This window comes from Balaenoptera physalus (assembly GCF_965194825.1).
Source record: "Balaenoptera physalus genome assembly, chromosome: 7".
NCBI lineage: Eukaryota > Metazoa > Chordata > Mammalia > Artiodactyla > Balaenopteridae > Balaenoptera > Balaenoptera physalus.
Genome location: NC_138886.1, coordinates 63,192,013 through 63,216,651, shown reverse-complemented (window position 1 = coordinate 63,216,651; position 24,639 = coordinate 63,192,013). Strand labels below are relative to the sequence as shown.

The 24,639-nt window shown below is 39.5% G+C and overlaps 1 protein-coding gene across 2 annotated transcripts in view; it reads left to right on the top strand.

The window, feature by feature from the left end:
* The first annotated feature begins 3,139 nt into the window (after positions 1-3,139).
* Positions 3,140-24,639, top strand: part of MPDZ (multiple PDZ domain crumbs cell polarity complex component) — a 355,494-nt gene continuing 333,994 nt past the window's right edge. For both annotated transcript variants that reach the window (XM_082470785.1, XM_082470784.1), the window contains exon 1: positions 3,140-3,154. The gene's annotated coding sequence lies outside the window, so the exon portion shown is untranslated. The remainder of the gene's footprint in view (positions 3,155-24,639) is intronic.

The window sequence follows — 24,639 nt, the reverse complement described above, 5'->3', positions numbered from 1 at the left end:
TCCTTATACCCATGCATCAACCTATCATTGTGTTTGGACTGCCCGGGGAAAGGAACAGGTGGCTCTTTTTAGAAGATACCATTCCCAAAGATGGTTAACAGCTGGCTGCTGGCAATCAGACCTTCCCAGCAGCTGGAGTATAAATGCTTTCCGTGGTGGGCAGGGAGAGCTGAGCAGCGCAGCACAAGGTCCGGGGCAGAAGCACCACCACTTCTCACCACCCCACTGCGACTACCTCCACTAAGCCAACCGTGGGTCATTGCTGGACTCTTGCCATAGCTCCCGGATGGTCTCCTGGCTTCAAGTTTTGCCCTGTTCCAGTACATCAGCCACATCACAGACGGAGTCCACCTCTTAAAACGTAAGTGAGATCACGTCTCCTCCTTGCTGGAAAACCTGTAATGAATTTGCATCTCACACACAGTGAAATCGAAATTCTTTACCATAGCCTGTAATGCCCTACTTGATTTGGCCCTTCATCTTTATTGCTTTCTTTTTTGAACATACAATGTACAGATTTTAAGTGTACAGTTTGGTGGGTTTAGCAAATGCACACACCCGTGGAACTGCCCCAATTAAAATATAGAAAACTTTCCTTCACGGCAGAAAGCTCTCTTGTGTACTTTTGCAGTGATCTGTCCTGCCGCCCACCCCTGCCTCTATGACAGAGGTAACCACTGCATTCTAATTTGAAAGATCTCGCAGCAATTTAAACCAACAATAAATAGAACTGATTAAGAATATCTAATTTTTCTAGTTACAAACTAAATGATTCACCCCTCTCCGAAGGTAGGCGGAGAGGACAAATCAGCAATATTCGGAACCGCTTCCTTCCACAAAGAACACTTTAAAGCTCTATCGTCCCTTAAGCCAGGATTTCACATAAAGTGGTATAATAGTCAAAATTAGCATTTTGCAATGGTTCCAAAATATTCAAGTTTCATTTCCTGGTTTGAGTATGTATGCTTACATTTGTGCATAATAAGCATCTTCTGGTTTGAGTTTGCTTTGCTCGCTGGAATGTAAATTTAAAAGAATCTAATGTATTCCTTTAATGACAATCACGCTGCTGCAAGTAAACAAAATGGATGCCACTGCCCTTAATTTTTAAGCAACATGAATATCTGTAGAGAGAATTACATTCACGCCAGTGCCAAAAATATTGGCTTTAAATAGGTGCAGATGTTTAAGGTGTTTGTTGTTATAGTTTTTGTTGGTGATTCTTCAGCATGTACCAAAATGCATCATTTCATAAGACTGATTTTGGCAAAGGTATTTATTCCCCTTTAGCTTTGGAAATTTTTTTATGAGGTACATTACAACTTAAAACTAATGAAGGATTTCAAATGCATCAGCTTTATCCTTCTGGATATTTTTCCACACAGCAAATTTTTAAAAAATAACTCTGATTGCAACCAAGGGTATGTATTAGCCAAGCTTTATGGTGTTCAGCCAAAGATCTCCAAAGTAGCTTGAATAAACTGGGGAGGAGAACCAAGAAGGAGAGGATGATAGGACTGCTGGTGGTGGTGTTGAACTCTTGGTGCCCCAGCACCATGTTTGGGAAGTCACTGAGCTTCCAGTAGGATGGAATAGGGGACAGGTTTTGGTCTTCAGCTACCTATGAATTGGAAGACAGTGGGTGGTTATTCCTGGCAGACAGTATCTGAACTCACTTTTTACCGATCTGTTTCAGATGACTGTTCCATTTTGATGACCCCCTTTCATGGGGAATTCTGAGATGTTAAATAACATTCTGTTGTTTATAGGCAAAGTTGTACCAAATCCATAGAGGAAACAAATCACATTTACCTGTTTCAAATGCAAACTGATGTGAACAATTTGTTGTATGTGAATATTCGAACAGTGCCCACCAATACACAGTTCAAACCAGTACCTGATAAAAGCATGTTTGCTATTACCACATTTGATAATGAATTCTTAAAACCATCACTCGGGGCATACTGGAACTCGGCAGATTTCTCAGTATTGTCCCAGAGCATGGTCCTGAGAACAAAAGTGCCTATACGAGTTGACTGCACAGCCATTGACCTAGTCACATTGAGGTCTCATGTCAACATTGAATTCAACTAAAGAATGTTCAGATAGTTTGTGTGTGAGTGTCAAGAGGACATTACAAAAAACAAACCCTACAGATTTTAAATGATTGAGCTTTGAATTTTATCTACTTTTATCTCATAAAGTTCATGAAATGCTTGTAGGTTATTATTTGGTTATATACTTCATGGTATATAGAGTATCATACAGCTTTTGCGACAGAGCCACTCCAAAAACTCAGTGGCTTAGCCATTTTATTATTGGCAGTACTGCTGGGTGGGCCTTTTTCTGGTTCAGGCCAGACTCCTGACCTCATCTGGGTTCACTCATGTGTCTGTGGTCATTTGGTCATTTGTCAGGTTGTCTAGGGCTGACTGGTGTCAGATAAACTTGCTCACAGGTCTGGTGGTTATGGTGCAGTGTGTCAGCTGGAACAGTGGGGTATCTTGGCTCTCTGATTCTGATCATCCCATAGGCTAGCCCAGCCCTACCCATATGGTGGCACTGGCAGGGGTTCCAAAACGCAGTACGAAAAAGGACTTTAAGTCCCATTTTCAAATTGCATTTACCAAAATATTTGTGGTTAAGCCCAAAGCAAGTTTGGGTGAGGACCATACAAGGTCATAGATACAAGAACAAGTGAAAATTTCAGGACCATTGTTTCATTAATCTCTCATATATAAAATGTGAGAATTCAATGTTAATAACCTATGGAGAAAATGGAATTAAAAATTGAAGCATCAATTTGAAGTACTAATGCCTTTGAATGATATAACTGCCTCTAAGGGAGCAGCTTCTTTGAATAACACCATTGTTTTTTTTCACATCATCCTGTATTGTTACGGGTTCAGTCATTCCCTAGTCCAGTATGTTTGCTTCCATGTAGAAAGAACTCCACTAGGATTACACTCTTGGTCTCTCTACAGCCCCTCACTCACTGCTCCTCGTGGGAGGAGGGATGAATTCTCTTTGATATTTTCAAGAAGAATCTACTGGGTAGCTCTTTTCTCTTACTCATGTAGGTGAAGCTGGCTGAAGACAGCACATGTTCTTTGCCATGAGGTAAAAGCAGAGAGCTGCCCAGTATGACGGGTAGGTGAGTCTGTTTAAGTCTGTAATTTAATATTACAAAGGTCACCTGTCCACAGATATAAGCCATATCATCCAATATGTAATAAAGATGATATTGTTATCTCCTATTTGCCTTAAACTTTTGTCTTATGTCTCATTTGAATCAGAACTTGGTCCCCTTCAAATCCTAATGTTGGTTGTGGGAATATATGAGATTAATCCTGTCCAGCTCAGAGTTGTAAGTAATATATGGAATACAACTTGAAAACTTACTTATTCCCTTGTGGTTTCTCAAATGCAGTGTCTATTGTGCCCTCCACAACAGAATCATCTGGAGCATTTGTTAAAAATTCTTATTTCTGGGCCCTAATCCAGACCTACTGAATTTCTGAGAGTAAGGGTCAAAGAACTGATTATCTTTAACAAACACCCAAAATGGTTATTAATTTTAAATTGCTTTTTAATTATATAGGGAAAGAAAGTATGTTGTTTTCTTTTTAAATTTTTTATTATTTTATTGGACTATAGTTGATTTACAGTGTTGTGTTAGTTTCAGGTGTACAGCAAAGTGATTCAGTTATACATATACATATACTCATACTCATTCTTTTTTAGATTCTTTCCTCTTATAGGTTATCACAGAATATTGAATAGAGTTCCCTGTGCTGTACAGTAGGTCCTTACTGGTTATCTGTCTTATATATAGTAATTTGTGTATAGTAGTGTGTGTATGTTAACCCCAAGCTCTTGATTTATCCCTCTCTCCCATGTTTCCCCTTCAGTAACCATAAGTTTGTTTTCAATATCTGTTAAGTCTGTTTCTGTTTTGTAAATAAGTTCCTTTGTATCATTTTTAAAATTAGATTCCACATATAAGTGATATCATATGATATTTGTCTTTCTCTGTCTGACTTACTTCACTTAGTATGATAATCTCTAGGTCCATCCATGTTGCTGCGAATGGCATTACTTCATTCTTTTTTATGGCTGAGTAATATTCCATTGTATATATGTACCACATCTTCTTCATCCATTCCTCTGTCAATGGGAAAGTATATTGTTTTCAAAGTACCACTCCTGTCTTCTCTCCAGATATCAATATGTCACATTTTCCACCTTGTGTGCCAACCAAGTTAATGACCATTTTTTACTTTAACATGGATCCTTGCAGGCTTTTTCACTGATTTTACATACTATATGTGTATGACCAAGATAGTATTTGCTAGGTTTTTCTAGTGTAGAGTTACATCATTTTCCCCTTTCCATATTCTACTCTTTTTGAAGCGACTCACTAAGTCCAGCCCACATTCAAGGGCTGGGGAGGGAGTGGTTAAGCTCCATCCCCTTGGAGGGGAGGGGGTACCAACTACAAAAAGTGTTCAGAAGGAAGGTTTGTCTCTTCTCTCCTACTTATTTATTTAGTCCATCATTTATCTGTATCAGTATGGACTCCTGTATATTTATTTTATACTTTGGGTTATAATCCAGTACTATGTTATTTATTTTATTACTCAAATTGTTCCAGCTTTGCCACTGGGAGCTCTTTTAGGTTGGCTCCTCTGTCTCTTTGACAAGCCATCATCATTTGCTGCCTGAGCACATCTTTGAGAAACTACGAGATACTCTAGACTCATTTTGTGTTTTCCCACTTTTGCTTTTATATTTGATAAATTTCTTTATATATTTTAGATGATTTTTCTTTATATATTTTAGATGTGTGCTGTATAAATATTTGAAAGTGTTTTTCCCAGTTCTTTGCTTGTCATATAATTTTGATATAATCACAATTATGCATATTTTAAGGGGTTTTTTTGTTTGTGTAAGAAGACCTTTTTTATCCCTTTGGTCATAAAAACATGCTTATATGTTCTTCTAGTAAATTGACAGTCTTGCTTTTACTTTTTCATGTTTAACCCATCTGGAATTTATCTTTGCATATGACATGAAGAAAAGATAACCCTTTATTTTTTTCCACACAGATAGACAATTACCCTAACATTGTTCTCCACTGTTTGGGATTGTCACTTCTGTCATTTGCCATTTTCTTCTCCCTTGATCTACTTGTCTGTTCCTTCATCAGTATCACACAGTTTCAATTACTGTAGCTTTGTTATATGTCTTGATTTCTGTTTGGCCACGGAGTGTCTTAAGTCCTCTAGGTTTGAAAAAATCACTGATCTAACGCAGGGTTTCTCAGCCTCAGCACTATTGACATTTTGGGCCAGATAACTCTATGCTGTGGGGGCCTTCCTGTACATAGGATGTTTGGAAGCGTTCCTGGCCTCTAACCACTAGATGCCAGTATCATGCTCCCCCCAGTGTGACAATCAAAACTGTCTCCAGATGTTACCAAGTGTTTTCTGGGGTGTGGGGTCAAACTTGCCCCCAGCTGAGACACACAGTGGCCTAATTAAGGGACTAATGTGATGGACAAGACTCTTAAAGGACCTACTGTAGATTAAGATTTTCCTGGGTATAGTGATTCTGGGGGCACTGGAGAATTGCACTTCCATGTCTCCTGGAAATTAGGCTTGGATATATAATTTACTTGGCAAATGAAATAGAAGCAAACATGATATGTGTCCCCATTAAGGAGAAGTACCTAAAAGCCAACGTGCACATTTCCGTGTTCTCTCTCTCCCTTGTCATGGAGAGATTGGAAGCATGTGTTATATGTCAATGCATCTTCCAGTGACTTAGTTGAGTAGCACCCCTACTAAGCCAAGTTGACTGTAGTGTAAACTAGAAATGAACTTAATATTTTAAGCCAGTGGGATATTTGGATTTTTGTTTTCAAGCATAATTCGGTCCATCCTGACTGATTATACTAGAGTCTGAGCAATAAGAGAAATATGGTGCTGCTACTATACCCTGACTTAACTAGAAAATTATGTCTCTCTTTCTGTGTATCTTCTGTGCCTCAATTCTGGGGAAAAGTATGAACAAAAAACTGTCTAGGTAAGTGAAGTTGACAGAAACTTTTGTTCTTCTTTGTTTGTACTTCCAGATACCAGTTAAGGAACTGGAAACTAAAAATTCTGGTGATGTGGAGAGAGGGTCCTATTCTAATCTCCATTAGAAGCCAAAGCACAGGTTTTCCTGTATTCATTTCATGGTTTCACTTCTGCAAAGGATCTTCATATAATTGGATGGTCCTTAAAATATTTTATCCCTAGGAAACTCTCAGAAGAAAACAAAGCAGGGTCAAAGGAAAACAGACAAAGGCCTTCCTAATTTCAGGGGGGAAAAAATCAACAGAGAACTGCATTTAGACTTGAAATTCAGTCTAAACTTGGGCTTGCTTTTACCAGTACTTGCTGTTATCAGTGCTTCTAAAAACATTTCATGATGTAGTCATTCGTTGTATCAAATCTGAGACCTTGCTTAACGGCCATTTTTCTCCAAGTCTAGGAGATAAATCACATTCAACAAAACAGTACAATGACCTCTTCAGGTTATTTTCTGGTAGGAGTTTACAGTGTTTCACCATGTTCTCTGCAGAGCCCTTCATACAGTCATCAAAGTCTTGCAGAATAGAGTGTTTATATTTAAATGTTCTGTATTCTCTGCAAATCATTCCCAATGCCAGTGAGACAAAGTCTAAGGAATTACTTTGTGGAGACTTTGGATTATTCAAAGAGCCTCCAGCTCTCCACATACCCTTTGGAGCCAATTCCCTGGAACGGAAACTCTAACTCTAATTTTCTAAATTGGTAGGTGTGCACCATTACTCACCACGCAAATTTATTGCCTAAGAAAGTGGAAACAAGTGTAATTGGTTTATGCCAGGTAGAACTCCAGCAGGTGTACAGCTCTCCTGTCCAGCTACATGAACCCATCTCCCTTCAGTTCTTTGGCTCCCATTTGCCAGAGACTCCTTATTCATGTCACAATCATTTGCAACCCAGTTCCAAGGGAACCTGCCAGGCAATGTCATTCTCACTTTAAATGACTTTGGTCAACAAATGAACTCAGTTCTATTGTAGAAGGCTTAATGGTATTAAAATTCCAGTTGCTTGAATGTCAGCATTGGCACTTTTGATCACTAATATTGAATAGGTTCTTCATGGATCAAAACATTGGGAGTATTTATACCCAGGAGCAAGGTAACTTCTTTGAAGTTGTTCCTTGAGTGTTATGGACAACAAAAATGATTTTAATAACAGGAAAGGGTCAAAAAGCTGTCTTTCTGGACTGCCGCAACGCAAGAGTGCTTGGCCCATAGCTGGCTCTCAGTAACCTTCAAGTGAAACACCCAGCTCGCGCCGACATCTTTGATGGCCGAAACAGAGACTTGGTGGTTTACAAAAGTATCTGTACTGAGAAAGTGAGTAGTCAAAGTTTCAAATATGCTTTTCTGGAGTGTTTCATACCGTTATTTAAAATAAGCCTTCTGTTGCTCTTTTAAATGACGGCATGGAATATCTTCAGTAGGAAGTGTGGAAATGTGACCGGGCGTACTTTTATTACAGTAATTGTGATGATAATAGCAAATTTATGGCGTGCTTACTATGTGCCAGGCACCGTATGCTAAATGTTTTCCTGGATTAACCATGATGGGCTCCATGAAAGCAAGACATAGCACCCTGTCCCCAGTAGCTGCAGACACATTGTGCTTGGTACTTGGAAGTGTTTCATAAGTACTTGTTGAATGAATAAATTACTACAGAATCCCATTTAGCCTCATTCTATCACCAATTTACCTATAAGGGAATTAGGCTCAAAGGTCACACCTCTGCAGTTGTTGTAGGAGTATGATTGGAATGCAGGTTGTCCATCCATAAAGCCTATGCTCTTGACCCCTATATGGTGCCCATCTAACCCCTCAATTTTAACCTGCAGAAGAACATAGAAAATTCAGGAAAGGCAACTTCTTAAGGATTCACTGATTCCTAGGTTTCCCCACCTTATTCCACTAATTATAGAGGGGCCAGTATAAATCTCGTTCCCTTGCCCATTCAGGAAATAAACCTAAGTGCAGGGTAAATAAAGAATGTCATGTCTGGGAAACTAGGACGTGAGGGATTAGAAAATCATAGACACCTTGTGCAACTTTGGGGAGATTTTATTTGTAGTATCACACCAGTTATACAGGACTTTCTATTCACATAAAGGGCTCATGTAATCACTGACTCTTACAACTGACCTCTTCTTGGAAGATGACAAAGAATTCATTGTGCAGGGCTTTATTAGACAATTACAACAGGTGAAAACTTCTGCGTTCCTTTTTCATTATGGCTTTGGCACTTCTGGGAACAGGAAAGGCGCTGAGTTGCTTACATACCTGCCCAGTGCCATGCAATTTTGAGCAGGCCAGGATAGCTGCTCTTGGGCAAAGCAGTAGAGAAGAATGCCTCCATTGTCAAGTGAGAAGGAAAGCCTGCAGCTGCCTTGCTGAAAGGTAAAGAGGAGGGGAGATTCTAATGCACCCTACATTCCTTGGACCATCACATCAAACCACACGTGGCATGAAAAAGTGCAGATTTCAATTTAGGTAATGTACACGCCGTTGAAGGTTAGCAGAGGACCATGACCAGGCCAATTCATCTTCAGTAGATTAATGTCTGGGTTAGGCAGGTATGTCATAAAACATGGCCAATGCAGGGAGACACACCAGGCTTGCCTCCTCTAATGCACTGCAATGCTGGCCTGTAAGAGAGCTTTGATACTTGTAGAGCTATTGCTTTTAAACCTTGCCTCTGACCCAGATAATGTCAAAATGTCTGAATGCCTGTGATCCTCTTGTTCCGCAAGAGTATCTCTAATGTAATGCAAATGCACATTGTAGGGGAAATTCCAGCTGAGAAAATGAGGCCTTATATTTCTAAAACCATATACATGTCAATAGCCCATTATTCTCCTGTTTTAAATGTAATTGCAGCCCAGTTTTGAATGAATTCCTGAAATAATAAAATACATTGAGTAGCAGTCACCGACTCTTGCAGTTATTTTATGCCTGCTCTTCCTCCCTCTGTTCCTCCCCAGCCTCAGGAAGCAAGCAGAAGTTGTGGAGAAGGAAGGGGAGGAGAGAGAAAAGTGAAAGTCAGATCCCTTGCCTTGAATGTGTTATCAGAACACTATGTGCAAAGAAAATATGCCGCATTACAACATTGGTGCCTCTAAACCATTTATATAAATGTATCGTGCATGGTCCAATTTTGCATGACAAATCATTTCCAGGCAATTAAGAATACTTATAATTGTTTTCTTTGGTAGGAACTTCCTTCAGTTTCCAATTTTCCTTTAAAGCTAATGTTTCCTGTAAAGCCTCAACAGCAATCATTTTGAAAGAACCCTTCAGAATGGCTTTCTTTCTTAGTCATGGAAGCTGTCTTGCCTCCTCTTGATAAATTTAACACGTGTGTAGTACAACCTTTATCACCAGAACCGGTGGATTTAAAGAGACCATTATTTCATTTGACTGCCCTCCTCTCTACCCTTTCCACCGACTTCCCACCATCTCCTTTTCTCAGGAATTGCCTGAAAAATACTTCTTATATGGTTAAAGGTAACAGAAATTAATTTTACAGCTGGGAGACTCATAGTAATCTTCCTAATGTTTTTCTCTCTTTACAAGGTAATTGAGACCACTTCTCATTTTAATAAGTAAAATTAAGATGTCTTGACTTCCTGGATCACAGGTGTGAAACTTACCAGAAAGATGCCCCAAAATAGCAAGTGGGACCATTTTAGAAAATGAAATAGAATGTTATTCAGTGTATCCTGCACGTTTGTAGGAATTCTGACTTCTCCATTCCTTTTAACTTTCAAAAGAGCAGTGAAATATGATTTTTTAATCTTAAAAAGTTCTTGAACGCAACTGTTCCTTTACCTGTGGGTTAATTTTTACAAGGGGAAGATCACCGTGGTCCAAATTCTTCCCACGATTTCCTACAGGAAAACACTTTTGGGTGATCCCTGTGGTTCTTTGGCCCAAAGTTTTCAAATCTGTTTTCTATTCTTTGAGTCCCTGAGTTGCATGATGAAGTGTGTCACCCTCTGGCAGAAAGAGTCTATTAAGTTTATCATTCTGAATGCTTTTTGCTACATGTAACAAAATACTCAACTAAAAGTTGCTTAAAATAGAAGACACTTATTGCTTCCAGAACAAGAAGGCCAGAGAAGGTGATTCCTGAGCTGTGTTGGGATTTAATGATACCCCTAAGGGCTCTGCTCTTCCCAAGCTTCTGCTCTGCACATCCACCGTTAGGTGATGAGATCGCCCTCGTTGGCTGCCGATGTACGAATCATCAAAGTTTTTTGGAACCACATTCCGAACAGGAGAGGGGAATAAGGAGTGATGGCTGAAAAAAAAGCCTTTCTTCTTCATACTTCTAATATCACCCCATTGGCCAAAACTGGCTCCTATATCCACATCCATAGCAATAACTGGCAGAGGGGAAAGAGTCACCTATGATTTACGTATGACAACAGGAGGAGCACCTTGCTATGAAACAAAACTGTTTTTTTTTTTCCTTTAATAAGAAAGAAAGGTGGAATGGTAGACACCTCATAATATTTGTCGCATTAAGGGACAAAAGGAGTAAAGTGCTATGTCTTCTTCCAATTAGCCATTTTGATTCTTCCTGTTAAATTCACTGCCCTTTCAGGTAAATGCAGAGACTCTTAATCAGATTGAAAAAACCTTGAGAACGCAATCTGGCTAACAGGCATTTCAATCTTCAGTCGGAATCAACTTTCTGCTCCATTGGGGGGGAAAAAAATCTATAAAATCCTTGCGTTAAGTAAGACACTGGTTTGTTTTCTCTGGACCTGTTTGCCATTGCAAATCACAAATTGCTTTGGAAAACTAGTTTAAAGTTGGTTGTATAGAACTTTGATTATATGTTTCAATAGAAATTATCAAAACTTATGATTGGTCTTCTAGCCAGCCCCCCAAACTCTATACCTCCCAGGAGATCCCTGGGGTATACTGCTGACTCTACCCCTGCGCTTACATCTTAATTGTTTCCTGAACGATAGTTACACGTTAAGCAGCTATAAGTCTTGGGTCACCTGTAAAAAGTGCTTGGAATTTACCCCCAAATTCTGGTGCTATGCCAAACAATTTATGTCCTAAAGCAATCAAATCAATCCTTTGCTATAGTTAAAACGTATTTCTTTGATGTCTCAGTGAGCTCATCCTTAAGTATTTGAAAGAGATGCAGTGCCCTTCCTGCAATTGTCACTTGGCTCAGAGCCATGTGGATTTGCTGCTTCTGATCGTGTAATCCACATAATCAAAAGTTTTTCCACCTCAAGAGTCAGCCTGTTCCATTTTATTATTCCATGTTGATTGCATCAGCCTAGGAACAATGGATGCCATGTGGCACCCCTTGCTTTGGTAGCACTCTTTTGGTGGTCAAAAATATGAGTTTTATTTGTTTCTTTGGGGGCCTTATTTATTTTACATAGTTTTAAAATAAAGGTTGAAAGTTTTAAGGATATTTACAAGTTCCTTTTTATCATGAACAAAATCCTGATTGTATAATGGAATGCTTTGAGACTCTGTTAGAAAGCCTTGACTACCAGTTAATAGGCATCTGAAAAACAGTGGCCCCAACATCTTAGGGGTTATTGTTCCCTATCATAAAAGAGCTCTAAAGAAAGCCCAGAACTAATATCATGGGCATTCAGTGCATGTGAATTTCTTCTCTATTTCTGCTTCAGTTTCACCAGTTCTGTCCTCCGCTTCACAGTAAAGAAGTGGGGTATGATGAGGAGTTGCCAAGGAAAAGGAAAGGGGTTGGAGAAGAGGGGAATCCTCATGGGGACAGAAGAAAGGATAGGGTGGCATCCCCTGGTAGCTAGAGGTTATAAAATTATATTGTTAACAAGTAGGGTGGGGACTGCCCATCGTGGAGTCCTCAGACATTATTTACTGAGGTGTCACCAAGAACCTTGGAGCTTTCATCTTTCTTTAATCTATATCACAGATTGTATTCATAGAAATTCCATCTCTTATCTGTTTCTCATCAAGCTGAATTTCTGTCAATGTTTGTAACCCTAAGGATAGACAAAACTGAAATTAGCTTCACTTCAGTCTGAAGGGGGAATTTTCTTTTTGCAGGTAAAAAGTCTCTTTAGGTCTTTAAGGGTATAGTAGTTGATTAGTCCCTGAAGTAGGGAAAATTAAATTTTGTGGTTGAGACCCAGCGTACTTGGACGGTTTCATAATACGATGGCCACCGTCCAATGGCTGACAACCAAGCACTAAGGTGTGCTCTGTACTTTACTCCCTCGTGCAACACCTGAAAATCCTGGGGTGAGTCAAACAGCAAGTTAATGCTCAGACAACCCTCACTTGCAAACCATGCACAGTATAAGGAACTCATTTTAATGGTTTTTGGCTGAAGTCACAGGGGATAGGAATACAAAGAATGGCCATGATGGAATCCTGGGAGGTGCTTAAAGCCCCTTAGTTTGTGGTATGTTTTTCCCCTTTCCAGTTTCTTGTTACCTTAACTGTGCTTAAAAGACAGTGATTTTTTTTTTCTTCCAAATTCCAGGCTGTACAAAGGCCAAATTGAACACTGAATAGCAAAAAAAAAAAAAAAAAAAAAAAAAATCTTCTGAATAGTTGTATATATGAAGGGACTCTTTTGGAGAGCAGCATTTGGAATTTAACTGTGTCTGTGGAGCCCCTCTGGTCCTAGGCTGAGATTCCTTTGCAATGGACAATCCAGTGATTCATGACTCCACATATTGTCAAGTTGATGAGAAAAACCAAATAGGCAAAAATACCACTTGCAAACAGATCTTGGATTTTTTTCTAAGTCAAATCTGAATCTTTTTTACAGATACTAAAATGTTTGGTTTGATGCTATGTGCTTGTGTTCCCAAAGAAATCCCTGGAGAAAAGTCTTGGTATTTTAATTTGTTTATAACGGGTGTGGGTAGTGGGTTAGGGACAGAGATTGAAAATAACAATCCAAAAAAAACAGAGATAGAGGATGTGGATATGTATTCATTTCCTATTGTTGATGTAACAAATTACCACAGACTGAGTGGCTTACAATGACACAAAGGTATTATCTGACAGTTCTGGAGGTCAGAAGTCCTAAAGTCAAGGTGTTGGCAGGGTTGCATTTCTTCTGGAGGCTCCATGCCCTTGCCTTTCCTAGCTTCTAGAGGCTGTATTCCTTGACTCATGACCCCTTCCTTCATCTTCAAAGCACATCACTCTGACTTCTGCTCACACCTTCCTTCCCTCTGATTTTGACGCTCCTGCCTTTTTCTTATATGGACCCTTGTGATTACACTGGGGCCACCTGGATAATCAAGCACACTATTCCCATCTCAAGATCCTTAATCACACCACCAAAATCCCCCCCCCTTTTTTTTTCCATATGAGGTAACATATTTGCAAGTTCTGGGAATTAGAATGCAGACATCTCTGGGGGCCATTATTCAGCTACCACAGGATGTTTTAAGCTAAACTTTCTAATTTAATTGCTGATTCTGGGATGTGTGATATAAATTCCTTTTCAACAAGGGATGGGGTGTGTGCTGTCTCTATACCACTGTGAGAATTCTTTTCTAAAACTCAGTTCTGAGATGAGAGTGGTTTTGCTACCAGTTCAAAAAACTTTAAGAGCTTCCCATAATGTAAAATAAAATGCAGATATGTGCTTAGCAAACCATTCATCCAAAGTTTTTCCCATATGGTCCCAACTCCATGCTATTATTTCCATTTAAACTGCTCACTCACCCTGTGGTGCATTTTCTTCCCCGTGAACCCTAAGCTACTCCCTCAGCCAAGTCTTCCACTATGTGATCAACATGCAACCCATTCTACAAGAACGATTTTGTATCCCATCAACCTCCATAAAGTGTTTCCAGATATAGCTAAATTTGGAATGATCATTATTAAAATAAGAAATCCAAAGGTTGTTTCAATGACAAAGAGATTTCATATGCATGGCGTCATTTGTTTTCAAAGCCTCTTAAGATTAATTTACTTCATTTCCAGATGAAGAATCTTAGTCTCAAAGAAGTTAGATTGCTTGGTGAAACCTGGGACCTCTGAAGTCATCTCTCTCCTTGATCTTTTCCTTCAGACTTTGTTTCTTTGTCATGATATTTGCTGCAGACCGTTTGGTATCACAGTTGTTTGTACTTGTCTGCTCATTTCTGCCATTCTGTAGGCTCTGAGAGCAGGAGCCATGTCTTTCAGTTCTGTATTCCATTTAGACTCCAAGAAAAAGAACTAGCATTTATTGAGTGCTTATTGTATACCAAACACTTTTCACTTTTTTATATTTTTGTACCTCACAATTACTTTGTGAAAGCAGTGTTATTATTTCATTTAATAAATTAGGGCATTGGAACTTAGAAAAATTTCATAAATTTCTCATGGCTGCACAGCAGCTCAGCATGATTCTCAAGCACACGTTCTCTCCATGTGCCCTACTGCATACGCACTCAGTACATTTTTGTTGAAAGGAAACAAATATCACTATAGTGTAACTATTGTGAAATATCTTTCCCTCAGGGAAATAGTAAGGTAAATGTGGAATATGCCTTAAGGTGAAGTTCCAGGAATACTTTCTGAATGCCAGAAACCACGGGAAGAAGGAGAACTTTGTGAGTCCACCTTATATTTTGAGGCCATCGAAATATCCTCCCCTATCAGAAAACTGACATTTGAAGCCAAAGCTTGCTTAAGAGGCATGATTTTTTTACCCTTTGGTACATAAAAAGTACCTTACACTCAGTTAGCCAGGAGAAATGATTTCAGTTTTATTTCTGGATAGTTGAGTAACACTTTGGTATGTGATTCACTGCCAAGTGGACGCCGTTGGTTTCACACAGCTGTAGTTAGGGATGGTGAGAGCTATTTACTGGGAAAATGATAATGCAAGTGGATGTTGTACTGAACCCAAGGGCGAGATCATTTCTGTTGTACTGTTTCACAGGATTGCAGTTAGAGTCTGTTTGGTCAGCCTATTGGCAGAGCCTATGTGTCTGATGCTAATTCACAGGATAAAGTTATAGACAAAAAAAAAGTTTACTTTTTAAATTAAATCAAATAGGGTAAAGGTTCAGACCCAGTCAATTCATATTTTTCAGATTCATAGTATACTTTTCAACCATATAGAATGTATTCTTTCCTTTGGACTTATTTAACTGAAATGTTCACACTTTGACTCAGTAATCTCATTCCTGGGAATGTACACGAAGGAAATGTTTTAACGTAAGAAAAGAAGCAATAGGCCTATTTTTGCAATATTATTTGTAATCATGAAACACTGGAAAAAACCTAAATGTCCAGCAATCAATGAATGCCTAACAAATTATGGCACATCCTCTTAAGGGAATCATTATGCTGCAATCAAATCATAATTATGAAGGTTATTCAATTTACAAAACTGTGTAGCAATATGGGAATGCTGGCGATGCACAAGTCAGTGAAGAACTAGATTGCAAGTTTAGCCAAAGTGTCTCATTTTATGGTTTGGGATGCAATTCACATACCTTTGTCAGGTGCCTCTGGCCAGTAATGTCATAAAGTCCAGGCTCGGCCACCAAGTCCTCAGCTCTCTCCTCATAATATAACCAGAGATTCCCAAACGTATTCCAGTGACTAAGATATGGGAGAAGTCTGCTCTACTTCAGTCATCTCTCCTGGTGCTCCGCAAGCTGAAGGTTGCTGGCTTCTGAATATAACACCGTCTTTTCTGGCCATGTGCAAATGAAAGTAGCTGAGGGGAAGCGTCCTGCTCCAGTAGGTGTCAGAGGCACCAAGATGATGTTTACTCTTCCATCACATTTGACAGTGGGAACTCCCCATCAAAATGAACAGAGCCCTTGGTCTCCAAGTGCTGTTCATTATCTCACCCACCCATGCCCACAGGACGTGAAGATGCCCCAGAGTAGTGGATTCAGGAAGGTTTCTGGTATCAATTCCTTCATGATCCAGTGTTGATGGAGAAAGGGGCTGTGGTGCAATCGTGGCAGACTTGGAGAAAAACCTCCTGGAAACCATGGAGCCAAACTGTCTCCAGGAGAAAATGGAGGCTATGGGAACCAGTACTGCTTCTAAAGCAGAGATGATTGAGAATTGCCGAATACCGAGGAAACTCCGAGACATCAAGGTGGCAGGGAGGTAAATACTGTTCCCAGGATACAGCTTCACTCCCCTGCTCTGGTTCTGACCATGAAATCCCCATTGGAGCCCTCTTCTAATCATAGCACGTTCTTCAATGGAAGTCTAATCCCTATGTAATACTCACCTAGGAGAAGGCATCATTAGGAGCCTGAGCCCCAAGTATACAAGTCCATTGTACCTTTAGCTCTTTGTTCACATACACTGGCAAGTCCCTTCCTGTGGAACAAGACTGAAACAGGACTAGTTCCTCCCTGATGTAGAACCAATGTACCCCTTCTGCTCTCCATCTTGACTCAGACCAGGAAGAATCTTTTGGTTTCAGCTCTCTTATACTTTTCATCTGTCTCTACCCTCATGGAAACAAGATTTTAGGAACTTACAGTCTTTAGGCCTTGGTTGTAGCTAACTTAACCCACCTGATAGAGCTCCCTTTCTCCAAATCTCTGGAGACAGATGTATAGCACAGAATTAAAGTCTAGAAAAACCAAGAAATCACCAATTTTACACCTCACCCAATGTTTAAATCCTCCAACTTGATCCAGAAGCCACTTCAAGGGAGCAAAAGGGAAGAAGAAGGAGAAGAAGAAGAAGGAAATGAGAAGGGGGGTCTCTGCTATGCAAATTATGAGTGACTCCATGGAGGGAGAAAAGAAATTCTCCAACTGGAGCAACTCCATTGTCAGCCTTAGTGGATGTAGGAATTCTGCCTCCTCCACAACCCCCAGAAAAAATTCTGAGAAAAAGAGTTTTATTACTTTAAAATAATTTTGAAAACCTCTGGTCTGTAGTATGCTTGTACATCATCATTACGTATTTATGTGTGTATTAAATTATGGCATCCAAAACAGAACGACACCACAACGTGACCCATTAAAAAAAATAGTGACCCTACGGATAATACCCTCAATACTTAACTCAGAGGGAGTTTTTTGCTTTGTTTTTTCTTCTTGTTAGTTTGTCATTTGCAGCCACAAAACTTGTCTTCCTACCCCTGTATGGAACAGTTATTGAATGAAACTGCCCCCTGGCAAGAGGTGTAAATGTGTGTGAAGCAGTGCCTTTTAGCTTAGAGCGCACCTCAGAAGGGCCTCAGCTGTGAACCTTCAGCAGGAATGTTCATAGTGGCTGGAAAATGGGAGTCTTAATCCAGGAAGGGGCTGTGAAACACAGCATGTCCTATAGTTCACACCTCGCAGCCCTTAGGTCCCTTAGTTTCATATAATAAATTTGCTCCATCTGGGACCAGCTCTTCCAGGATTCTAGTTGGTCTCTTTTACTGGGGAAACTTACAGGAAAAGGAGAGTGAACTAACTGGGCCTGGTCCTCAGCTTTTTCTGTCCTCCAGCTACAGGAGATGAGAGCCTCTTTACATGCTACCAAAGTGCTCTGGTTTTCACAATTAGCCTTAAATTGGTGGCAAAGTACTCATAAGAATTTATCATACTTTTTCCAATGCATTGATTGTTCCACGCGAGAGCTATCTAATTTCTTAGTTGTTATAAGAACTACCCTCTCCTGTCCTCACATACTTAAGGTTGAATGCCAGTGATGTTGCAGCAGCCAATGTATTTCCTCCCCTCCCAGTTCAGCACTGGTGAAAGTTTTAAAGATTCTACTGCTACCATATATCTGGAGCTATCAATATTGCACCTATGGCCAGTGGTCAGACCCTCATTGCTAGCCAGACAGACATAGATACAACTTCAAAATCACATTCGGCGTCTGCTTTTAAGGACTACTCCTGGCACTGATGGAGCTTGGGAGCCCCAGGAAATAGACTCTAAGATGGAGATTTATATGCAAGAAGTTAATTGAGGAATGCTCTTGGTAATAACAGCTGTCAGGAAGTCAGAGAAGCAGGTCTGGGCATAGGAACAAGTTGAACCATGATGCAGTTCCAGGAGGGAATGCCAAAGTGGGGATGGTCCTTCAGAGAGGTCCCAAATTGAGGCTACTGTATCCCCACATGAGCAGTCATTGGATGTGGGCTGCCCTGAAGAGAGGAAGCATAACTTTTAACAGCCCCCTTCAGCAGAGAGCAAAGCTTAGGGAACTTCTCAGCTGTGAGACATTAGCCATCCCTCCCAGAAGCTGGTGAAATGAGGGCCTTCATTCTTGTTGGGGGGATTCCAGTGGTATATAACAGTATCTACTATAGCATTCATCTCATTCTTGCACTTTTCTACAAGGATGTCATCAGTGACCGAAATCACTGGTGATCTCCACTTAAAAGGATGGAGATTGGGAGTTTGGGATTGACATGTACACACTGCTATATTTAAAATAGATAACCAGCAAGGACCTTGCGTAAATAAATAAATAAATGGACAGAGAGATGGCAGTCTAGTGAAGAGCATTGAAAACACTCAGTCAAATAGTCACATGAAGATAGAGAAGTTTCAGAAAACAAGACTCAAAAATCATGTTTATGAAGAACGCTTATTCCAGCACTCTAAGAGGAGTTAATGGTCACCAGAGCCTTGAAGGGTTCTACCACTAAAATTAGTAACCAGCTGCTCATCATCACCCTCGGAAGACAAAAGATACTGAAGTATCAGGAATTTCAACCCAAGAAGTAGGAAAAGTTACAAATAATGAAGATTGGGTAACCTCACATTTAATACTAGGAGAGATTATTGAATATTTTGGAGATATTGAAAAATTAAGTCTATTTTCATTTGTGTGTTTGTACTATTACATAATAGCTACCATCTACTGAGCGCCTACTCAGTAAATTGAATGAGATATTAGCCTAGGCATTTAATTATACCATTTTACTTTATATGCTCTTCCTGCATTTTGTGCATGTAATTTAATTCCCACACACTCTAGGATATGTATTAAAACACTTCCTCTGTTGGATATAGGAGCATATTATAGAATTAAGTAAAAATAAAAAGCTTTGGGGCTTCCCTGGTGGTGCAGTGGTTAAGAATCCACCTGCTAATTCAGGGGACATGGGTTCAAGCCCTGGTCCAGGAGGATCCCACACGCCGTGGAGCAACTAAGCCTGTGTGCCACAACTGCTGAGCCTGCGCTCTAGAACCCGTGAGCTACAACTACTGAGCCCATGTGCCACAACTGCTGAAGCCCATGCACCTAGAGCCCGTGCTCGGCAACAGGAGAGGGCACCACAATGAGAAGCCCGCACACCACAGCAAAGAGTGACCCCCACTCACCGCAGCTAGAGAGAGCCTGTGTGCAGCAGTGAAGACCCAGTGCAGCCAAAACTAAAAGTTAAAATTAGATGAAAAGACAGCCCTCAGAATGGGAGAAAATATTTGCAAACGAATCAATGGACAAAAGATTAATCTCCAAAATATATAAACAGCTCATGCAGCTCAATAGTAAAAAAAACAAACAACCCAATCAAAAAATGGGCAGAAGACTTAAATAGACATTTCTCCAAAGAAGACATACAGATGTCCAAGAAGCACATGAAAAGCTGCTCAACATCACTACTTATTAGAGAAATGCAAATTAAAACTACAATGAGGTATCACCTCACACTGTTTAGAATGGGCATATCAGAAAATCTACAAACAACAAATGCTGGAGAGGGTGTGGAGAAAAGGGAACCCTCTTGCACTGTTGGTGGGAGTGTAAATTGATACTGCCACTATGGGGAACAGTATGGAGGTTCCTTAAAAAACTAAAAATAGAATTACCATATGATCCAACAATCCCACTACTGGGCATATACCCAGAGAAAACCATAATTCAAAAAGACACATGCACCCCAATGTTCATTGCAGCATTATTTACAATAGCCAGGTCATGGAAGCAACCTAAATGCTGATGGACAGACAAATGGATAAAGAAGATGTGGTACACATATACAATGGAATATTACTCAGCCATAAAAAGGAACAAGATTGGGTCATTTGTAGAGACGTGGATAGATCTAGAGACTGTCATACAGAGTGAAGTAAGTCAGAAAGAGAAAAACAAATATCGTATATTAACGTATATATGTGGAACCTAGAAAATGGTACAGATGAACCATTTTGCAGGGCAGAAATAGAGACACAGATGTAGAGAACAAACATATGGACACCAAGGGGAAAGTAGCGGGGGGGGGGGGTGGCGGTGTGATGAATTGGGAGATTGGGACTGACATATATACACTAATATGTATAAAATGGATAACTGATAAGAACTTGATGTATGAAAAAATAAATAAAATTCAAAAAAGAAAAACATAGAGGAGTAAGTCCTAATGACTACTCATGCATGCATAAATAATAAATAGCAACAGCCTCAAGGATGGGCACTTGACCCTAGCCAGACCATTGTAAACTCATTCTGGAACAAATTCCTGATTTTCTTTGTCATCTGAGTCTAGCTGTTCCTGAAGTTAGGCCAATGATAATTAGTGAACAAGGGTCCTCCTGACGACCATACCAGGATTGCTTTGTGGACACTCATGCCATAAATTTTGCCTCTTCTGCCTTGTAGAATTGATTACCATCTAAAAGAATAATTTCTATGCTTTCCATTTCATGCATTTTTCAAACTCTCAACCACATCTGAAGGTTCCTTTTACACAGGTGGTTTGCATACTGGTTGAACAACTACATGATTCCCACTTAAGATGTGCTTGTCCTGAATAAAGAATCTTCTTAACCTCTTAAGAATTTATCCAGCATAATTAGATACATCCTGATTCATCCAAATGCTATCCAAAGGCTAAATATCTGTGGTTTTAATTGAAAAAGCTTGTTAACTTTAAATACAGCTAAAGTTATTGAGGGAAAAAAAATCTCAGTAGAAACCCTCTATTGGATTGTCTAGTAAACTAAAAAGGAAAGGTTTGTATATTCTAAACCAATTAATCTTGACGTTGTTTCCACCATTTCACTGACTTTGGATCTTAGTCTAAGTACTTTGAGAAGAAAGCATATGCAGGCATGCTGGTTGAATTCTACTTACTTGCTAGATATTCAGCAGACTTTAATATTTTAAACTAAATCATCTCTCTGGGTAACCAAACAGTAGATGAGGGGAAATTCTTCTTCATAGAATCCTTCCAGCTAATAAATTAGGAAGAAATGGCATAACTAGAATATTACCATATAATAACCCCTCATGAATTCGTGCTTGTAGACTTTGATTATCAATAGCTCCTTGCATCACTAGCAACCGGAAGGAAGCACTCAACACCACTGTAGTAGTCTTGCTAAAAAATGTGAGCCTGAATCTGATCAAGCCCCTAGAGCAGGGTTTCTCAGTCTCACCACTCACTTTGGGCCAGATCATTCTTTGTTGTGTGGGGGACGTCCCCACAACACTCTCCTGCAATTCTCAGATCTTTAGCAGCATCTCTGGCTTCTACTTACCAGATGCCAGTATCATCCCTGTGTTATGAAAACCAGAAATGTCTCAAGACATTGTCAAATGTCTCCTGGAATGGGGTGCGTGGCAGGGCGGGAGAGGAAGGAAATCACCCTCTGTTGAGGGTCACTGCTCTAGATTCAACTACCAATTTACAAGAAATATATAGGATAACCAGACACAGTAATTATCAAGGACAAATAGCTTTTCTGCTTGCTTGCAAGGGAAAAAAATGGAAGGGAAATCCCTAGATTTAAAATTGATTTAAGAGATATATAAACTAATTGCAAAGTGGACCTTATTTGGATCTTGATTAAAACAGACTTTACAGTAAAAATAATAAATAAGTCATCTGAATATTGACTGACTCTGGGTATTTTAAAGAATCATTGTTAATATTTAACTGTTCAGATGCTACAGTTATGTTTTTTTAAAAAGAGTGTTCATCTCTTAAAGATACATGTAGAAATATTCAGAGATATAATGAGATGATATCTAGGGTTTGCTTCAAAATAGTCTAGGAGTGGGATAAAGTGGCAGGTGGGAGAATCAATTTAGCCACACAGATTGACCATGAGTAGATAATTTTAAAATATGGGTGATGGATACTTGAGTGATATTGAGACAATCCTGCTTATATTAGTAAAAATCTAAAAAACTCCATGACAAAAGTACAAAATAAAGTGAATTATTTCTAGGAAAGGTGGTTTCTTTGGAGAAAGAACTGTACAGAACATTTATAAGAACAAGAAAAAATATATCTCTATAATATTCATAGCCCTTAGAGGAAAAAACAGCTCTGAAAATGTTTTTTTTAATCTTTAAGACCAGTTTTTTTAAAGTGGGTGGGAAATGCCTTCATTGTACTGTAATGACCTCTCTTGCGTGGGGGAACACCTGCAAAAATATCAAATATTATAAACTAATTTAACCAGATAGCCCTTAGGGCCAAACATATTTTAAGTTTCTCACATGTTAAAACCATTATTTAATTAATTCAGCTAAAAGTTTTTCTAATCAAATTCCCATCTCTCCCGTACAAATTCACAAGATAATTCTTAAATTTTCTTTTTTTGTCCTTGTGTAAATGCATATCTTGCCACTATCACCACCACAGCAGTCAATCAGCAGCATCTGAATTGCTCCCAAGTGATCTTGCTTGCAGACTCTTCCCTCACCAATTCTTCATGCGCAAAGTCATGTTTAAAAGCACAGACCTTATTATACCACCTCCTTACTTAAACACCCCAATGTCTTCCAGATTCATCCACATTCATTCTTACACCCTCAGTGTGGTAGTCATAGCTCGCTATGAGCTAGACGGTGGATATTTCTAATCATTACTCACTGTATTAAATCTGACACCCTCACAACACATTCACACATAAACCCTAGGCTCCAGGGGTTCCCTTTCATTGAATCCACTCTGCAGGTCCTTTCCTACTTAAGTTTATTCATTCTATACCTATAGTCCCATCGCTCCCACTTTTATCTTTTTTTTTCACATGCATATCGCAATGGTTGACCAATCACCAACTATTCTATAAATCATTACCCATTATTACCAGTTGGGATGAATCAGTCTCCTACATTCCCATTCCTCTGTACTTGTTCCACTAGTAGTCAATGCCTCAGTCACTTTGGATTAAAGTATATTTATCCAGGTTTGCCACTGCACTGAGATTTCCAGGAAGACAGAAACCATACTTTCTCTAACTTTCATGGTTACGACAGCTGGTTGCATACATGTGGCACAAATATTTTGCTGAGTTAAGTACAGTGATGTTTGGACTCCAGAAAGTAACTAAATCTATCACCCAAAGTAGAAATGCAGGCAAAAAGATCACAGGGTTCAGAATGGTCATTTTGAAAGAAATAGTAGAACAGAAATCCTTGTGAGATGATCTAATCACCAGAGGAGGGAGAAAGCATACATGATGAGTTTAGGTTTGGTTCTTAAATCCTGAAATTCTCACCTCTCAAAGAAGCCTCACCTACAAATAATTGGAACAGAACCGGCACTGGAATGCTCCCTTATGAATAGCTGGATAAGCACAGATATTCTTTGTCTTAGCCCAGTTTCTCTAGAAAACAGAAGCTGATGCAAGACTTAAGTGCTAGTGCTTTACTGAGAATTAAATTATTTGGAGCAAAGCAGCCAAAGTGAGAAAAAAGAAGTGAGGCAGAGATGCATGAGAGGTAAATACAAGATGACCCTGCTCCACACAAAGTCACGTGGCTACTTGGACACCTCTGGATGTGCTATAGAGTTTAGGAACAGTACCTAGGGTGGGGATGGAAAGGGAATTGTTCTGCCTCTTTCTTCCCAAATACTGTTATATAGTATAACAAACTGGGCAAACTTTGCCCCAGGTTATGTCATCTGGCTACTTCCACAGCTTCGGGGGAAGCCATATTCCATACCTTATGGAGCCGTTGTTCTTCATTTGAGCCTAGAAGTGGTAAGGTGAGCTAATATTTAAAATATTATTATCCTTCCTGTTAGTAACACATGGTTCCATGGTCTCTTCAGTTTGACCAATCAGATGAGCAACTCCTCCTACACCAGAGAACACAGGTGAAAGGCCTAAGTGTGGGGAAAGTGTAGGGGTACAGTCCTCATTTCTAGCAGTCAGAATTTCCCGGAAGTTTCTAGTGGTGGTAAGAATACTAGCAGTCTCTCTGATGAGTCAGTCAAGACTGAGTTGGGGATGGTACTGAATTAAGATCAACTTCGGCAAATTCCCCCAACCCTTCTTCCAGACCCAGGCAAATATTACTCTACGTTCTAGTTATATAAACTTGCCTATTCCAGACATATCATATAAATAGAATCATGCAATATGTGTCTTTGGTGAATGGTACATTTTACTGAGCATGTTGTTTTCAAGGTTCATTCATGTTGTAGTATATGTTAGTATTTCATTTCTCTTTATTGCTGAATAATACCCCATTGTATCAATATATGATATTTTATTTATCCATTCATCAGTTTGTTGATATTGAGTAGTTTCCACTTTTTGGCCATTATGAATAACACTGTTATGAACATCCATGTACAAGTA